A 17,582-nucleotide genomic window follows, 5' to 3' on the forward strand; every position below is an offset into this window, starting at 1 on the left:
AACCACTTGCTGCATTCTGGTTGGTTGTGCAGGAGGCTCCACTGATGCTTTTCAAAGACGTACGGTTGTGTAATTGTGCATCTGTTTGCTGCCATTTTGTTGTGTGAGTGTAAACGTTGAGTTGGGGGCGTGGCCAGCAGCAGCCTGCCTGGATTTAAAGAGACAGAGACCCTAAAACAGCTCAGACTGAAATCTGATTTAAAACACAAAACGGTTTTACCAGATTTAAAAACAACAAACCATTTCCTTCAGCTTGTTCATCTTCTGTCTATTTATGCTTTATGATTCACTCTTGCCTGATTTTTTTTGAGTAAAAATCACTGAAATTAAGTGTTTGTTGTCCCTTTTACTATTAAAATAAATTAAATTTAAAGCTGAAATCTGGATGAATTATGTGTGTTGCATTGTAAGATGTTAAACTGCCTGTAACTTTTTTGGAAATTGCGCCAAAACTTTGTTTCTAAATGTGGATCTGCACCGACTGCCTGGAAAACCAAATTTATCTGGTCTTAAATTATGATTGAGGGCCGCAGAAAAACGTTTGGAGGGCTGCAAACGGCCCCCGGGCCGCACTTTGGATATTACTGTGCAAAAGATCATAGACCTGCCTAACCTGTTAAAGTTGGTAACCACCTTTAAGTTGCAGATTGAGAAGCAGGAATCAAACAAGCATCAGATTTGTGAATCTGCTGATTCAGTGGAAACAGAAAGAAAAATGGAGGCTGAGTAAAGCCTTCCTGGTGCAGACATGCTCACTGGAAGGTTGAAGACGCGCTCTGGCAGAGCGGCGAGCTTCGTCTCCAGAGACCGGAGCTGAACTCGTCTTCGTCAGAGAAACCTCGCTGCTCTCCTCCTCCTGGGAATCGGATGACAGTCTGCATGTCATGGAACAAGGACACACACGTTGGTCGAGAGGCACGGGGCGGCGGCTGCCGCAGCGTAATGAGACAGCAGGATGAATTTCCACACTTTGTTCTCGGGGGATTTCCTCTCTGAAATCGTTCCCCACACACAGATGGGAGTGTGTATTCAAATCCTCTTTCATCTCCGTCTTTATTTCACACAAGTTGTTGTTTTTTTCTATCTTGTGCCAGTAACTAAATCAAAGTTTGACATTATTTCGTCTTGTTTTTGGTTGTATGTCATTTACAGTTGAAAGCAGACGTTTACATGCATCTTTTCTGACATCAGACTCAAAGTTTCCTGATTTAAACCAAAATTAATTTCTTCTAATTCATAAAATCTCCAATTACTTCTGAAGCCCAGATGATGATGAGCTTAATTCACATTTTAGTTGATATATGCAACATGTGTGTCAAATTAAAATGACAGCAGATAAAGTGTCATCATCAATATGTTCACCTTTAATCTGCGGTTCTGAGCTGCTTCTGTGTTAACGTTCTGGATGTGTCGAAGGCTGAAGTTTAAACGGACGAAGCTTCGTTTAAATGTCGGTGGATTGGCATTCGTATGTTTTACCAAATGTCTGGAAACAAGTTTTTATGTGTTTCTTTAAATAAAAGGACAATGAAGTCGGATATCTACAACTTGTTCTCTTAGAAACGTTTAGCGGCCTGCAGGCGACAGTCGGAGCGCCTCCCGGTGTTCGGCGGCGGAAGGAAGGAAGTGATGTCGGTGGGGTTTCCCAGCGCAGCAGAGCAGGTGTGAAGCCGCGCCGCTGCCTTCCTGATCGATCTGCTTCTCACGGCTGCAGGTTTAGTGTGTAAAGGTGCAAAGCTCAGAGCAAACCTGGATTTGTTCAGAAACACTTTTTACTGTGTGACCTTCGAATGTGGGGCAGCGACATCCACAGTTAGTTCACAAACGTGACATCAGTGACCATCTGACAGGATTCTTTACGTTAAGAAGCTAAAGCTCAGTTTGAGACATTTTAGTGCCAGAGGAAAGGGAGATGCACCGATCAGACTCTTACCGGTCGATACTGATGGTACTGATTTTGGATCAATAAGAAAAATATTTATCAGAAATGGAACAAAGTTCCTCAGTCGGCATCAAAGTGTTCATTCTCCCTGAGCTGCTGAAGCTTTTGGCTTCCTGTCATGACACACCTGCAGTGCCGTCAAAGTGTGGCATGATCAGAGTTTTTCTAATGTGTCTTTCCAAATAAACTCTGAAATCTTTCAGTGCAAATAAAACAAATCTTTTATATAAAACTCTAAATCCATAAAGGTTTTAATGTGACCAAGTGTGAAAATTTACCTTTGCAGGAATCAGATTGAGTCTGTTTTCAGTCCGTTGTGGGCAGATTAGTTGTCGACTCGACGTTTTGAAAAGGATTTTCCTTCAGGAGGCCTGAAACGCAGCCAGCTGATTGAAATCATTGTGCAGCGGATGAATAGAACCTGATTAGCTGCTCCGCTTTGTTTTCTTCTGTTTACGTAACAAAAGCTTTCAGTTTTCACACCTTAGGAAGAAATTAGCATATCTGTGAGATCAGAGCTGGATTATTTGAATAAGCAGGTAATTACTCACCTGGTAACATTTATTTCTCACTCACACCTACATGAAACATCTCCACACAGCCACATTTATCTTTAACTTCCTTCTTGTTTTTAAGGTTTTGTTGGCTCCAGAGGTTTTATTTGAAGGTATTCAGACAGGAAGGAGGTAAAGGGAGAGGGAGGCAGGCTGGGAATCGAACCAGCGACCTCCGAGGACTGAGCCTCCATCCAAATCACACTTCTTTATGAGATTAGTGAAGAATCGCATTACAGGTTTGCCCATGTTTGTGGGTTTGGAGTCATCCGCTGTGAACTGCATAGCTCAGTGAAAGGTATTTGTATATTAATAAGCCTGTTTATCGTTTTTAAAGTCTGGATTCTGCTCCAGTGTTTCGGTTGAACTGGGTCGATATTCACCAGGGGTGTCCAAAGTGCGGCCCGGGGGCCATTTGTGGTCTTTGAAATGAGTTTGTGTTCAAGTCTCCTGACTTAAGACCGGCTTAAATTTGGTTTTCCAGGCAGTTGCCATTTAAAAACTAAGTTATGGAGGAACCATCAAAACTGTTAGAGGCAGTTTAACATCCTGCAAGGTGTTCATCCAGGTTTTAATTTATTTTAACAGTAAAAGGGACAACAACCATCCTGTCAGTTTTACTAAAATACAAACCTGGCCAAAATCGAAGAAGAGTGAATCATAGAAGCATAAACAGATAAAAGATCAACCAGAAATATGTAGGAAATAGTTTATTGTTTTTAAATCCAGCCGGAAAAGTTTTCAGTTTGTCACCTTTGGTAAACTCGGTTAGCTCGTCGTGTGTGAAGATACGGGAACGCTGAGTCTGTGATGCTAACAGCTGCTGCGGCTCATAGCGTTCAGCGATTCTCCATAGCAACCAGATGTAAACAGCTGAGAGTTTTTCTGCTCACACACAAACTCTCACGCTGTTCGCCAGTGAGTGTGCATGTCGACACATCCCGGTGGGAACCAGACTGACACACACACCGTCCAACACTCACATTCACACACAGCGAGCCAACAGCCTCCAGCTGTGGTGGTAAACGGTCACCTTCCAGCTCCTCCAGGCCAAGTCACCGAGAGCGTCTCCTCCTCCTGCAGGAACAGGATCGCTGCTAAATGAGAAGAATAAGTCTGGGAGGGATGGAGGAGTTTCTCTCCTGAACTGATCTGACAGCTCAGCAGATATTAAACTGGAACTTTAAACAGATTTTTCATTCCACCACTTAAACTTTTTACATAATATTAGAAATGCATCAAAAGATGCAAAAAAACCCAAAAATAAGTAAGTAAGTAAGTAAGTAAACTTTATTTCTATAGCGCTTTTCACAGACCAGGGTCACAAAGTGCTGCACAAAATGTAAAAAATAAAGAAATTAAAAGCAACATACAAAACAATAAAACACAGTATTACGCTAAAAAGCAAGTTTAAAAAAGTGGGTCTTAAGTTGTTTCCTAAAAGTGTCTATACAATCCAGAGATCGAATGGTACAAGGTAGCTCATTCCAGAGGGATGAGCATAAAAATATCCCTTTTTATGTCTGAAATGCAATAACAGCATTCCTTTAGTGAACACTTGATCTGCAGCTAAAACACCTTCCAGCATCAACAGGTGAAAATCTCCTGCTGGATGCAGAGGTGGCTGATCAACGAATGTTTAGATGAATTGATCAGTAACTGCACAGGTGAAGCTGAAGCTTTGCCATACGAGGCTCTCTAGAATATTTTTACAGACAAATGTTTATTTTAGATGAAAATCTACATCTTTTCTGTTTAGTTTAGGCTTAATTACTGCAAAATTGCCTTTTTTCGATTACTAAATTAGTTGATTATTTGAATAATCGATTCATCACGATGAATCTGATTAATCATTTCAACCCTACATCTGTTGCAACCAAATATTAATTTGAATAAATGTGTCGAACAGCATTTTTGCATTTTTCACCTAAAATGCAATAAAATATCATTCCTGTAATTTAAACCAGGTGAAGCTAAAATGATGATGTTTCTTTGTAAACATATTTACAAACAAAGATGTTTTTTTTATCTTAAATATAAATACATTTTGTAGTTTCAGCTGAGTTTTTTCTCTGAATATGTTGATTTTTTTCCAGCAAATGATTAAATATTAATCAATTTCTAAATTATTTGACGATTAATGTGATTAATCGTTTCAGCCCTAATCAAATTACTCCCCGTATAATGACATATGTTAATTTATGTTTTATTTTAGATAATACTCAAAAACCCACTAAGTCACAGAGTTGTCACTATGCACACTTTAAAACCTTCAAGGTGAATATTTTTATTTAATCAGTTGTTTTGACAAAAGTTGATTATTAATCACAACCTCACACAGAAGTACTATAATTTCCTAGAGCAACAAGATAATATATAAAAATGTAAATAATTATGTAGAAATCCAGTGTGAAAGGAAACCGTCTGATCTTCTGCAAACACGTCTGACTGAAGTTGCATCTGTGGAGTCTTTTAAACTGACATGCTGCATTTTATGAGTATTTTTATATTTCCCAGGATTAATATAATCCTGTTTTTGCTGCTGCAGCTGATGAACCTCGTAAAATAAAACTGGAAAACAACCTTACCTCTTATATTCTCAGTCCTTTTGGTGTAAAATTTTATACACAGTCGATTACAAACAATCTGAGTGACCTTAAAATGATGCTGCACATTTTATGCATTAGAAGAAATTGTATTTAGTTTCCTAATTCTTTAGGAAATGTTCTGTTATAAAAATGGTTCTTTCAAAATGTAATCAATTAAATAAACGCTGATTTAGACGCAGCAAAGTCGACTTTCTGGTGAAACCATTAACGTGGTTTTACTTATAAAAGCTTATTTCTGTTGTAGTACCTTTATGTTGTAATAATTTTAATATAATTTTCATCTGAACCAGCAGCAGGCGAGTGAAAGCAGCCGTCCCTGACCTGCCTCCTCTTCTGTCTTGGTGAATTCGGCCTCTTTAAGCGAGACGACTGAACCAAGTCTCGGCGTGTGCAGACGCAGCATTAATCATGAAGCTGTTTTGATTGTTTCAGCCACACGACTGTAAAACTAGGTCACGTCTCCACCCTGCATTTCACCAGATCCTCTGCCTGCGCTGCCGTACGGAGAATGATATTTGCATCGCAGTCCGTGGGGGGAAACTGGCTGCTGCCTCTTCAGTCTCCTCCAGTATTTCTTGTCTGTGACCCAGTTTTTAAGGTTCATTTATTGAGGAAAGTTTCTTTTCGCATTCCTGATCTCTCATTTCGCTGCCACTCACTTCAGAGCTGCAGAGGAAACATGAAGCTCCTCTGTCCACCGGGTGGTTTGGGGTTTCCTCAGTCAGTGGAAGGAAGTTCAAATGATGCAGCTTTAATCATCCACTCAGGGAAACTCTGGTTAGATATGGGTAGAGCTGCAGCTCGCGATTAGTTTAATAGTCGATTTTCCTGAACGATTAATCGATCAGTCGGGTAAACTGTTGCCACATTCAGCAGATTTTTCATTGAAGAAAATAAACGCTTTATTGCACAAACAGTATTCCTGAGGTAAACTTCATCATTTGTAGCAAAGAAAGTGAAATACTTTGATCAGCTCAGCTTTTTCTGCTCGACATCAGCAGGCCTGAACTGTTGATTCATTTTTTGGATTATTTTTTGACATATTTACAGGATTTACAGCTTAGTTGTTCTTCCAGCAAATGGCGTTTTTTAGTCTGTAGTTAATGATTAATTGATGACTAAATTAGTGGAATTTTTTGATAATTGATTAATCATATTAATCGTTTCAGATATGAATTGATTTTAATATCCAGCCCTGTTTCCAGCTTGTATGTTTTCTGAAGTTTTTGGACCACAATAAAAACTTTAGTTTGTTTGGAAATATGTTAAAACTTTGACTTGTATGTTGGTACACATTGTTTTAAGATACTTTTGTTTTTTAAATATAATTTTCTTGCCATCTGTTCCTTTGTTTCCCTGTAAATCCCTTCAGAACCGCTTTAATTATTTACGTCACATGTTCAACAAGTTATTGGAAATATTCCTGTGAGGCTTTGTGCAGCTGCTGCAGATTTATCAGCTGCACATCGACGGCGCTAATCTCTCACTCCATCACATAACGGAGACGCTCTGTGGGATGTTTGGAGAACAGTGAAGTCATTATGCAAGTCTGAGGTGATTTGAGGCAGGAAGCTGGTAGGTGGGATGGGTCCATGTTTTCATGTTGCTGTGGTCAAAGTCTGACTCTCCCGACTGAATGCTGGAGCCAACATCAAGACTAGGAACCATTTCATCTAATTTGCTGTTCAGGCTGGAAATTTGTAGCCATTATATTAATAAAGTCCTTCTGCTTCATGGTTTGACATGTTTATTCAAATTAATATTTGCTTGTATCAGATATTGAAACGATTAATCAGATTAATCAGTTATTCAAATAGTCATCAACTAATTTATTAGTTGATAAACTAGCTAAAACTGAACCACCGTAGAAAGCTCTCCACAATGACATGGAAGAATGTGGGTTAATTAATATCAGCATCTCAGAGCAGTTGCATGTTTTCCTGATATCATGGAACCTTTTCTAAATTTAACTAGTTTCCAAGTTTTAACAAAGTTAACAGGTAATTTTGGCTACTGTTTCTTTTTTTACTTATTCCTTATTGTAAGCATGAATCAGTGACATTTCTTGGAGCTCAATAGAGGCCAAAAATCACATCTGTTCAGACTGAGTGCAGTCAGTCAGCGGCAGCCGCATTGAAGCAGGAACAAAGCTTAATTGCGTGACCTTTGAGCGGCGCGTTGGCAATCAGCCTGCCCTTGGCGTGGAAGGGGAGCGCCGCAGTCGCTCCGCGAGTCATTCAGGCCAGCGCCGTGCGATGAGCAGCCGCGTTCAGACAAACCTCAAAAGGACTTGTTCGCTGTCTCGTCTCAAGCTAATGAGGGCCACAAATTGTAGGCTCTGTATCTTTTCAGAGCTCAGAACTATATGAAGACTGGATAATAGCTACAGATGTGACATTTTGCAGATCTAAGAGGGAGAAAGGAGTTTTTAGGAGCACCAGGAAATCTTTTTCACATTCATATCAAGTCCTTTATTTGTAGAAGCTTCAAGCTGGTGAGGGGTGTTGATGTGACTGATTCATGTCAGCGAGAGATGTTGCTGCATAATAACTACCAGACTGCCTCCACTTTTGCTTTTGCGTATCTTTCCTCCCTCTCATCCATCAGGAGACGGTTGGTTTTGTTACCGAGCGAAAGGTTCCTCCGGGCCTGTGTGCTCTGAGCTCTGCAGGGTGCCTGATCTGCAGCAGTCGCACAAAGAACAATCTGCACAATCTGCCATCTGAAATATGTCTGATGCCATTTATAGGGAGAAGCAGAAAATCATCTTCTGATTGACACATCAGGGTTCGCTCATCGGGGGGCGCTGTCCAAATATGTGGGGAATGGAGTGCCGTGGTTCTGATGTTTTAATCCTTTTGCTTCCTCCTGACCTTAGTTTTGTAAGAAACCATTCGGGGTCTGAAGGTGCAAACGTTTGAAATTGGCTTGTTTCATCCAACGTTATGATTTCCTAATCAAGATGTTTGTGTCTTAAAACGTTTTACATTAATCTGAGCTGAGCTAGTGTATTGGTGCACTGAACAAAGTAGGTGGATTAATAAATCTGAATAATCTCTTAATCTTTCAAATTCACCTCAAACCAACAGTTAGAAATTTTGCTTTAAGAAACTTTCTTGAGTAAAGCAGAGTGAGTAAAGAGGACAAACATTAAACTTCTGGACTGGCCCAAAGTTCAGCCCATTTGTAAATTTATGAACTATTCATAAAAGCTTCATCTGCCATTGCGTTCTGTGTTGTGAAAGTTTGTTATATGTGAAAAAGGCCAGAAAAAGGAAACTATTATGGCACAAAGTAAAAGCCGTTCTGGGTGACCATCAGGGAACACTGAATGTACTTCCTTCCTCTTGCATTGATCTGTCCTTTTCTCTTCCATCTCATTCTTTCTGTTTTATTCCCATGGAGGCGTCAATTGAACCAAATCCTCTCTGTCGAATAGCCAGAAGTCAATTTATGTTAGAGAATTGCTTTTGAAAAGAACAGGAAAAAAACACAGACCAAAACATCGCTGCTATTTGTCATTTCGTGACTGGGCTTTCAGCTTGATCATTATAAGCATTTTACAGCTGTATAAACACAAAAAGCTCTCAACATGATTTCTTTAAAGAGTCATAAACACTAAATCATTTTCAAAACATTTTACTTGCACAAGAAAAAAAACAAGACATTTGAGTTTTTTCACTACAATCTTTATGTAGTTTGGCATCATCAGAAAAGAAACACTAAGGAATAAACCAAACCACGAATCCACCCAGAATCAGCTAATAGGTAGCAGACTGATCGATAAATCCCAACACATCCAAAGTCAACCAACTGAGTGGACTACCATGTCACCCACTCACCCAAAAACACCCAACGACTTGTTCACCGACCTACCCCACCCAGAGACAAACAGCTAACCACCAGACCAACCAACGCCACCCAGAGACAAACAGCTAACCACCAGACCAACCAACGCCACCCAGAGACAAACAGCTAACCACCAGACCAACCAACGCCACCCAGAGACAAACAGCTAACCATCAGACCAACCTACCCCACCCAGAGACAAACAGCTAACCATCAGACCAACCAACGCCACCCAGAGACAAACAGCTAACCACCAGACCAACCAACGCCACCCAGAGACAAACAGCTAACCATCAGACCAACCTACCCCACCCAGAGACAAACAGCTAACCACCAGACCAACCAACGCCACCCAGAGACAAACAGCTAACCACCAGACCAACCAACGCCACCCAGAGACAAACAGCTAACCACCAGACCAACCAGCGCCACCCAGAGACAAACAGCTAACCACCAGACCAACCAACGCCACCCAGAGACAAACAGCTAACCACCAGACCAACCAACGCCACCCAGAGACAAACAGCTAACCATCAGACCAACCTACCCCACCCAGAGACAAACAGCTAACCATCAGACCAACCAACGCCACCCAGAGACAAACAGCTAACCACCAGACCAACCAACGCCACCCAGAGACAAACAGCTAACCATCAGACCAACCTACCCCACCCAGAGACAAACAGCTAACCACCAGACCAACCAACGCCACCCAGAGACAAACAGCTAACCACCAGACCAACCAACGCCACCCAGAGACAAACAGCTAACCACCAGACCAACCAGCGCCACCCAGAGACAAACAGCTAACCACCAGACCAACCAGCGCCACCCAGAGACAAACAGCTAACCACCAGACCAACCAACGCCACCCAGAGACAACTAACCAGCTCAAGAATAAGCCTCCCAGTCCAAACAAAGACAAGCAACTGGCTGACCAACTAATCAAATCTCAACAGCCATCAGTGCCCAGAAACAACCAACTAGCTCACTGACCAGTAGACCGACCAGCAAGACACAACCAACCCACTAGCCAAGGAAACGATTGACTGACCAACCAATCGAAAGGCCCCCATCCACCCAGAGTTACCCATGAACGATAAAGTCCCCAACCCACTCAGGAACGGCCAACAAGTTCCTGACCAAGCATTCTCCCACTCATCCTTAGATGACAGATCAGCCGACTGACCAACTAAGTCTCTCTGTTCAACAACTGACCAGCCTCCTGCCTCCACCCTGAGACAACCAGCCAATCAACAAATGTCAGCCCCTCTATTTCTTACGGCCTGATAGTATAAATGTAACATATCCTGAATTGAATTGTGCCTCAGCAGAACGCTTATGACAAAAATGCCTCTTAAGGGAAGAAAACTAGAATTCATTGAAATCTTCCCAATTTTCTTTTGTATGTTAACCACACTAAAACCTCACTCACCTCAGAATTTTAAATTGCACAGAATTGGATGTGCACTTAAAAAATGAAAGCTGAAGCCTATAATTTACTGAATACATTACATAGTGAGAGCGATGATGGATTCCCATCTTTGTGCATGTTTGAAATCTCTGAGTCACTGGACTAATGCACTGATCTCTCTCCGTCTCGTTCACACACACAAGCACAGCCCTTCCCCTCTCTTTCTGACACTTTTTCATCAAGCCCTCTCTTTCCTTAGTCTTTTTCTCACTCCTGATCACCCACTCAACACTCACACACATACATGCACACACTTCTTCCTGAGTCCTGTGGCCCTTCCAAGCAGCCAATCATTAGAACCCGTGCTGTGATGTGGCTGCTAAAATTATCCTCTTCTCTCTGTGAGCTGACATCTGCCATGACGCACTGTGGAGAGCCAGGTAGCCATGATGCCCAGAGGAGAAAACAAATCTTTCCTTTTTCTTGCTTCTGTAATTCCTCTTTTGCTATTCTAATTTCTTTTGATTGTGCTTTCTCACTCCATTTTTACTGTTTGATCCCATTTTGCCTCAGATTTCTCTTCTTGGCAGAAAGTGTACTTGTGCAGTTTCATTCTTACTTACAGTCCATAAAAACTAAAATGCCCTTGGTACTCAGATTTAAAAAAACAAAAACAGATATTGACCAAACTGCTGTACCTTGAGAAACAAGTTGGGTCTGTGTGATCACAGTTTGAAGACAATCATATACCTTCATGTCCAGATGACTCAATCCTGCATGTTTTATAGAAAAACACTTAAAAAGATCAAAATGTTTCACATTAACTCAGCCCATAAACCAAAACCCAGCAAGAGACCACTGACCATCGGACAGACTCCTACTCCCCACCTAGAGAGATCCAACAGAGTGAATGAGAAACCGCTGATGCTCCAAGAGGCAACTGACCAACTGACCAAACAAGACAACCAGCAACCGACCAACTGACCAAACAAGACAACCAACCAACTGACCAAACAAGACAACCAGCAACCGACCAACTGACCAAACAAGACAACCAGCAACCGACCAACTGACCAAACAAGACAACCAGCAACCGACCAACTGACCAAACAAGACAACCAGCAACCGACCAACTGACCAAACAAGACAACCAGCAACCGACCAACTGACCAAACAAGACAACCACCAACCAACCAACTGAGCAAACAAGACAACCAACCAACTGACCAAACAAGACAACCACCAACCAACCAACTGACCAAACAAGACAACCAACCAACCAACTGACCAAACAAGACAACCAACCAACCAACTGACCAAACAAGACAACCAACCAACCAACCAACTGACCAAACAAGACAACCAACCAACCAACTGACCAAACAAGACAACCACCAACCAACCAACTGAGCAAACAAGACAACCAGCAACCAACCAACTGAGCAAACAAGACAACCACCAACCAACCAACTGAGCAAACAAGACAACCAGCAACCAACCAACTGAGCAAACAAGACAACCACCAACCAACCAACTGAGCAAACAAGACAACCACCAACCAACCAACTGAGCAAACAAGACAACCAACCAACTGACCAAACAAGACAACCACCAACCAACCAACTGACCAAACAAGACAACCAACCAACCAACTGACCAAACAAGACAACCAACCAACCAACTGACCAAACAAGACAACCACCAACCAACCAACTGACCAAACAAGACAACCAACCAACCAACTGACCAAACAAGACAACCACCAACCAACCAACCAACTGACCAAACAAGACAACCACCAACCAACCAACTGACCAAACAAGACAACCAGCAACCGACCAACTGACCAAAACGTTTGTTGAAAATGTTTGCCTTTTGTGTTTTTGTCCCTTGTTCTTTATTAGTCCTCTTTTAAATGCTACTTATAACTGGACAGTCTGCAGAGTAACAACAGCAGGAGTGACAGAGAAGCATCACGTTTCTCTGTGTCAGGATCCTCATCTCTCTTAAAGCCAAACATGAACCAGCCTGTTTTCATGATAAACTATTGCGCGCTGTCTTTTGGCCTTTGAAAGCATTTAAAGTGCAATCGCTGCGCTTTAAGAAAACTGACTCAGCAGCACCATAATAAGGTCTATTTAGTGGGTGGACCTGTGTTGTGTGTCTCTGCTTGTGTATACATATAAATGCTTACATTTCTTTCTCTGTGTGTTTTATCCAGTTCGGTTCCTTGTATCTGTGTGTATTTGCCTCACACATACTAATGTGTGTGTGCACATACACACACACATTAGTATGTGTGTGTGGTATCTTTATTTGGATGCATGTTTCCGGGTTTTAAATGTCAGTTTTCAGCTGTCATCCTCTGTGGTTTCTGTTCTGCTCAGTGCAGGAGGAAGTGGGGAGTGCTAATTTATCACTGCCTTGCTGATGTTGAGCGATACAAGTCAGGCCATGTAATAAGACGAGACAGGTAGTCGGCCGCATGCAGTGTAAAAACCAGCTGAGTCAGGGGTTCAGCAGTGGTCAAGGTGAGACTTGTGCATGGAACGTTTCAGTTCTCAGATTTCTTCCCCTTAAAAATGAAATAAAACGAAGTGTGGAGAGCCAAGTCAAAAATAATATTGAATTTGAACTAATTTCAGTAAAACTGTTAGCACAGTTTTTGTGCAGGTGGTTGAGTTGTAAAATTAAACTCAAATCTATTTGTTAGCATGAAGATGGCAGATTTAACGTGGTAAAATCCATGGTGCACCAGGGAATCAGCAGCATTTTGGAAGGCAAAGTTTTTTATGTTACTTCAGATTATATGCAAATTGTGTAAAATAAACTACATGGAAAAGATGACATGAAATTAATTTCTAAGACTCAGTTTATGTTTGTTTCTACATTTTCTACAATGATGTACTGGATGTTTTCCTCATGGCCGTCAGTTGGACTCGGTTTGATTAGGACCCAGAACTCCATCATCTGCTCCACCTCCAGCTGCTCTGAGTCAAACCAGCCTGTTCCCCTCCTGGCCTGTGGGGGCGCTGCACCAAGAACTACTGAAGGAAACGACAAAAACCTCTGAAGACACTGAGAGCAACTTCCTTCTTCACCAGATGGAAACAAGATGGAGGATTTTAATGGTTGGAGGATTTCTCTTTAGGCTAAAGACCAGGAGCCATTTCTGCCGCTAGCGCTAGGTTAACACGCTAGCTTTGGTTGTTTTTACCCATAATGCCCTGCACTGTAGTCCACTTCCTGCTTCGTTCTGCTTGCTGTTCACATCTGCGTTCAGAGTTCACTTCAACTGAACTGTGACCGAGGTTTTTAGGTGTGCCTACCTTTGCTGTTTGTCCTCATCAGTCTGATTTCGCATTCACACCTTCACAAGCAAACCGGACCAAAGTTGGACTAAAATGGACTAAGCTGAGCTGGTGCACCGATAGAGGCGGGTTGCTTCTTCACTCTTTATTTTGAGAAGCTCCTGTGATTCTTATGAAAGTAATATGGATTTATTGGAGGATAACATTGTTAGATCTAACCTCACATTTTTGGGAAGCTAATATTTCTTTGAAAAGTATTATGAAACACCAAGTGATATAACAACAAACAGATGAAATAGTTGCATACTTAAGTAAATATTCTGTTGGGAATTCGCTGTTCCTTTCCATTTTTTGTTGGATTTGGAAAATCCACTTGGCATTTTTATCCGCTCTTTGCGATTTGTAAAAATTTGGAAGACTGCAAGGAAATGGCAAAATTGAATTGCACGTCTGCAGCGCGGTTATTATGTTTGATCGATGTGGAAAAATGTTTCAAGCTGCAAATAAATCAAGTGATGGATGGAGAACGAAATGCACTTCTGAAGTAATTACCGACAGAGTTTCCATTGTTCCCCTCAGCCTCATTACGCAACAGTCCACCAGCAGAAAGCAGCCAGAAACGACATTTGTTGCCTCATGACTCCTCATCAGTTCCTCGGTGACAATAAAGATGCCAAATGTATTTCTTTGTTTTGGTCTTTGCGTGGAACACAGACGTTAACTCACTCTGCAGAAGATAAACAAGTTGGAAAAATCAAATCAGCTCCGGCAGATTTTTCCCCTTGGTTTGTTTTGTGGAGGAAAGTGTTTCTGTTTTTATGTATTATTGTGTAAAATAAGCTCATTTTAACACAACCTCCTGTCTTGTCACCGTCAGTGAGGGAGGACGGCGTCTAAGTGTTTTGTCTGTAAAAAATGAGTAGGAAAGATGAACAGGGAGGCAGGGAGAGGGCAGAACATAAAACTGCAGGAGCTTGTAATAGAGTTTCCTAGACATTAATTAGCTGCAGCCATTCCTGTACAAACACACAGTAATAAAACTGATATACTGACGTCCCATTCTTCTTTCCTTCGCTGCTCTCCTTGTTTCACATTACTCTGATGTTTTTTCCCTCTCCATCTATTTCCTAACTACCTACTATACTTTAGATTTTATGTTTTCTCATCACTTACTGTCTCCTCTAGTATTTATTTCCTTTTCTTTCTCTCCACTGGAGAGCAAAATATGAAAGCAGCAGCATAAAGATGGATAGAGAAAGAGAGAGATGAGGGAGGAGCCGGTCGCCCCGAGTCTTTATCTGTTCTGCTTGTTTTGCTGAAGGGGAAAGAAAAGATCTATCACAGCCTGGGTTTTACGTCTAACATGCACTCAGACGCAGAAAATCCTGCAGCGGAGCAGCAACACTATCAGTGGCAGGACTGTCGGCTGGAACAGGTTCTGCAGCTGAACACACACACACAGTCACACACACCACTTCTCGCTGGGTTTTATTATTTGTTTGTGTTGGCCTGGCCGCCAGCAGAGGCAGCCATGCTGATTTTACATTAAGGCCTTTCATACACTGTGACTCATCTTTCACTGCACTTAAATCATCATCACTGACTTCTCCACTGGTGGCTTTTCAGCCAGTGAGCGGCTGGACGGACAGACGCTGTTATTCTGATCACTGAACGCGTCACTAACCACCGACTGCTGAAAATGATGTTACAAAGGAAAGAAAGTGGGTAAAAATCAGACATTTTGGGAGTATTTTCTGTAGATGATGAGAACTGAAGTTGTTTTCATTAAAAGTAGTTGCATAATAGTTGTAAATAAATCCTTAAGAGCATTTTGGGTCTCCAATGCTTCCAAAAAAGCCATTTCTTGTCAATAAGTTAAAAGTTATTTGGTGTCTGGAAAATGAGCCGTTACAGAAACTTCCTGATTGTTACACTGTTACACATCACTGTTACCTAGCAACCACAGCAAAGCTTTGCTTGTCACCTAGCAACCCAATCAGAGTTCTAGCCTGTTACCTAGCAACCCCAGCTGATCTCCAGCTGGTTTTCCTGCTGTACAATGGCTGCTGGAAAACACAAGAGTTTAGTTGTTGATTCATCATCCGGAAACCACTGGCTGCATTGTGGTTGGTTGTGCAGGAGGCTCCACTAATGCTTGTTGTATAGTTGAGCCTCTGTTTGCAGCCATTTTCATGTGAGAGTGTAAACGTTGTGTTGGGGGTGTGGCCAGCAGCTTATCTGGATTTAAAGTGACAGAGACCTTAAAACAGGCAGAGCTGATTATCTAGGAATGATTTTATGGAAAAGATGTAATGAACATGTTTTGTTTAGGCCATATCTATCCTAACCTGTACCAGGAAGCATCAGAGGTCACCTTCGTAACACTGGAGCCTCTTTGTCGTTGCTATCTTGTCTAATTTGTTCCTCCTTCTTGATCTGACATCAAACTGAAGATAAGTGGATGGACTGAAGATAGAAATTCAGAGGATAGTTTGATGTGGCACAACAAATAAAATGATGATGAGGAGCCGATAAGCAGTCATTGTGTTGTTGCTGCTTGTGTTTAGAGTGTTGGAGTTGCCCTTCGCTTCATGGCTGATGGTGTCGCTGCTGCAGGTCGAAGCGAAGAGGCTCGGTGTGTGAGAACAGCCACTGCCCAGCTCTCATAAACACCTGGTTTATTTCAGGAAACCTCCTACATGCAGGATGTAAATGCGTCTGAATTTACATCTGCTTTGTTTGCGTTGACCTTTAAAGGTCTTTAGGTTAATGCCAACACTTTACTGCAATGATTGCCTTTAATACTTCCTCCTCCGTCCTTTTTCCTCTCAGTATGTCAGTGCCGGCTTCTGTTTTTGCTCCATCGGTGCAGATAACCACATATTTATTGGTATTATCTCACAGTTAACAGAAAACACAACCATCTCTTGTTACTAATCATTGCAAACTAAAACAAATATGATTTTATTCATTATTATATATTCATTGATTCACTTCAATGTTTCAAATGTAGCAAATGAAGGAAAAAGATATTTATTAGAAACAGTCATTATGGAGCCAGGAGTTTGGTTCACTTTCCCTTAGCTAACGGTTTAAACTGTCCATATTTATCACTTCCAGATATTTCCATGAATTTTGAAATGAAGGTTTCTGAATGATGAGTGAAGAACAAAACTCTTGTTTCCAGCAGCCATTGTACATGGCATACAGCAGGAAAACCAGCTGACCAAAGGGACTGAAGCTCTGCTTTGGTTGCCAGGCAACGGGCTGGGGTTGCCAGGCAACGGGCTGGGGTTGCCAGGCAACGGGCTGGGGTTGCCAGGCAACGGGCTGGGGTTGCCAGGCAACGGGCTGGGCTCTTGAATGTGACGCCAGGTGTTTTTTTCAGTTCTTAGTTTGTTTTCAAAAGCAGGTGAGAAACATAAAAATGTGCAAGAAATGAATTTTGCATAAAGTTTAACCTTTAAAGTGCCATCAGTGACTGGTGGTGATCTCATGTTCAAGTCTTCCCATTGGTCTGTAGTTTGTATTTATAATGTTGGACCGGTGGAATGTGGATATAAATGTTGGTAAAACATGAAAACTATGAATGATATTTAAACAAATAACTGTTTGTTCCTGCTAGGGTTGCTGTTTTCAGTGGAGGGAACATTGAGAAGCAAAATAAAATGCATCACTTCAGACCCGTATGAAGTGTAAGTTTGAGCTGTCAGGAAGCTTCAGGCTCACATGCGAACCGTTCCAGCTCTCACATGCTGCTTGTCTGTTTGTGTTGGACTGACTGCTGCATTTGGACCAAGACGAAGAGTTCTGTCTGCTTACAGTTACGCTGTACACAGTTTTTGTTGATTTTATTTCAAATGGAAAATAAAAGCTGATCCAGATGGATTTCTTCTGGAGATA

General features: G+C 41.7%; 1 protein-coding gene across 1 annotated transcript in view; it reads left to right on the forward strand.

Annotated features, from left to right (window-relative positions):
- Positions 1 to 17,582, forward strand: part of jade2 (jade family PHD finger 2) — a 153,230-nt gene that overhangs the window by 27,686 nt on the left and 107,962 nt on the right. The window lies entirely within an intron of this gene.

Source organism: Poecilia mexicana, unplaced genomic scaffold, assembly GCF_051168715.1.
Source record: "Poecilia mexicana isolate PSO_F unplaced genomic scaffold, ASM5116871v1 scaffold_14, whole genome shotgun sequence".
NCBI classification, from domain to species: Eukaryota; Metazoa; Chordata; class Actinopteri; order Cyprinodontiformes; family Poeciliidae; genus Poecilia; species Poecilia mexicana.